A 2,610-nucleotide genomic window follows, 5' to 3' on the forward strand; every position below is an offset into this window, starting at 1 on the left:
AGTGAAATAATAATAAAATTAAATAGCCAACAGTCAGTTCTGGAAATAAATTTTTTTTTTTTTTAAATTGATTTTTAACAATAAACTTTTAAAGATAGACCTGTTGTGAGCTACGAGGTTGGAATGTGCTTTTGTTGGAACAATCCATTCAATCCAACTTATTTCAACTACATTACCCATGATGCTGTGTACAGAAAAGTCCTATTCAAGATGTTCTCACTATGCTCTCAAAATACTTCAATATATGTATGCATACTTTGCAATAAAATTAATATATTGTTTCTAATATATATTGATATATTGAACAATTTTAAATGGATCATTTTATATTTAACTGGTATTTTTATTATGTCATTTGCAATGCTTCAGGGAATGTTGTTCCCTTTCGAGGGAACTCTCGCTGCGTCGAGAATCGACACATTGGGGAACGCCTTCAGCGTGATGCGTCTGAAGCCTGTATGGAACTAGTCCAATCTCTATTGGTGTTGCGTCATTACGTCACTCGTGACGTCGCATGTGACGGTGATGCGGAAGCTATAAAAGAACACCAGATCACAACAGCGTCAACTTTCTGGTCTTCAGCAAGCTTTCTGTGTGCTGTACTGTCTTCTTTGGTGTTTGGTTGTATACTATATATCATCCCTTATCCCTCTCTCTCTCTCTCTCTCTCTCTCTCTCTCTCTCTCTCTCTATATATATATATATATATATATATGTGGTGGGACGTACAGAGTTTCCTTTTTTTTAACAAATTAATTTAATGCTTGTGGGTAATTAGTGTCCAATTATGTTCCGCGAGGGAGTGTATAAAAAAAAAGGGATTTGAATGCACCGTGTGTGGTCACCGTCTGTGCGTCATTGCCGGGGACCGCCCGTTCCGGTTTGTTCATCCCGTCTGCTTTGAGGTATGTGTTGTCTGGCTGACTAGTTAGCACATAGATTTGTGACTTTATGTAATAGTCATTTGGTTTATAGCATTATGGCTGATGGTTCGTCGTTGGCGGTGGCTATTCATATGCCCTGCCTGCATTCCTGTGCTTTGTGACACGGTGGTATCCTTCTGTGTGTGCGTGACGTGGATGTGCGCCTAGTTATGAAATGAAGGTACGTGAAACTATCACTATTTTGTAGTGCTCATTTTTTACACTGCAAGTATATATTAATGTTTAAATTTTAGGAGGAATAGACTGTTCGGCAAGGAAACGCTGATTGACGTTGCTGCTTTGTATCCCGGATTTCTCCTGTGACAACTGAACTTCTTTTATCAACACGTGCGCGCTCGATCTAGGCTGTGTTTGGGTGACGCATGCTCTCCAGCATGGTTCTCGTGATCGCTGTGTTTTTGTTTCTTTTTTTTCTTTAACTAGTCCTTCAATGTGTTTGCAAGTTGTGTTTTTTTGTACATTTATTTTATAATTTTTTTTAGTGTATTCCTTGATGAATGTTTGTGTAATTGTGTTCTTTATTTGACTATTTGTGAAGTTGTCTTGTAGTGTGTTTTTGTTTTGCTTGAGGGGTGCAGCGAGAAGGATATTGAGGTGAACATACACCTAGCTTTGATATCAAATCCTGATCTCCATCATTGTAGTATTGTTTCATGATTTTCTGATTTATTAATTTAAATGTTTATCATTTGTTTTGTTGTAAATTAAGTGTCCTTTGTTTGAGATTATTGTGGTAATTGTGCCTTCATTACAGGAGCCGAGGCTTCCGGGCAGGCCGCTAGTAGGCCCTCACGTGTGGAGATTTTGTCACAGAGTGCTGTGCGTTCATGCTTGAGCTTATTGGAGTGCGTGTGTTGATACCTGTGCACAGGGTGGTAAGAGTGATTATAGGAGCCTTGTGCTCACTAAATAGTGTACCTGCCATTGTTAAGCCTCGGTCTCCTTTGTGGGTTCATTAGAGCCGTGAATGTCGAGTGATGAATGATGACCCAGTCTTTTAATGCTGTCTTCTAAGATTGTTACTTAAATAAAGCTTTTGTATTTTTTTGTATCCACGTCTCAGGCCCTTCTTCGATAACCACGCTCCTGTGTGTCGTTTTGTTGGAAGTTAAATTTATACATAGTTCCCTGTTTAACAGGGTGGCGTAGTCGTGCATATGTAGAGGTAGTCTTCTCCTCTTACGGTCCCGCTACATATATATTTATATATGTGTATATATATATATATATATACATACACCCACCTAAAGGATTATTAGGAACACCATACTAATACTGTGTTTGACCCCCTTTCGCCTTCAGAACTGCCTTAATTCTACGTGGCATTGATTCAACAAGGTGCTGAAAGCATTCTTTAGAAATGTTGGCCCATATTGATAGGATAGCATCTTGCAGTTGATGGAGATTTGTGGGATGCACATCCAGGGCACGAAGCTCCCGTTCCACCACATCCCAAAGATGCTCTATTGGGTTGAGATCTGGTGACTGTGGGGGCCATTTTAGTACAGTGAACTCATTGTCATGTTCAAGAAACCAATTTGAAATGATTCGAGCTTTGTGACATGGTGCATTATCCTGCTGGAAGTAGCCATCAGAGGATGGGTACATGGTGGTCATAAAGGGATGGACATGGTCAGAAACAATGCTCAGGTAGGCCGTGGCATTT

The 2,610-nt window shown here is 39.6% G+C and overlaps 1 long non-coding RNA gene across 1 annotated transcript; it reads left to right on the forward strand.

Annotated features, from left to right (window-relative positions):
- The first annotated feature begins 731 nt into the window (after positions 1-731).
- Positions 732-1,995, forward strand: LOC311079742. The gene is made up of 2 exons (XR_014605447.1): positions 732-1,104; positions 1,178-1,995. It is a non-coding gene; the product is annotated as an uncharacterized lncRNA (long non-coding RNA).
- Positions 1,996-2,610: the final 615 nt, after the last annotated feature.

This window comes from Abramis brama (genome assembly GCF_963993115.1).
Source record: "Abramis brama genome assembly, chromosome: 3".
Taxonomy (NCBI): domain Eukaryota; kingdom Metazoa; phylum Chordata; class Actinopteri; order Cypriniformes; family Leuciscidae; genus Abramis; species Abramis brama.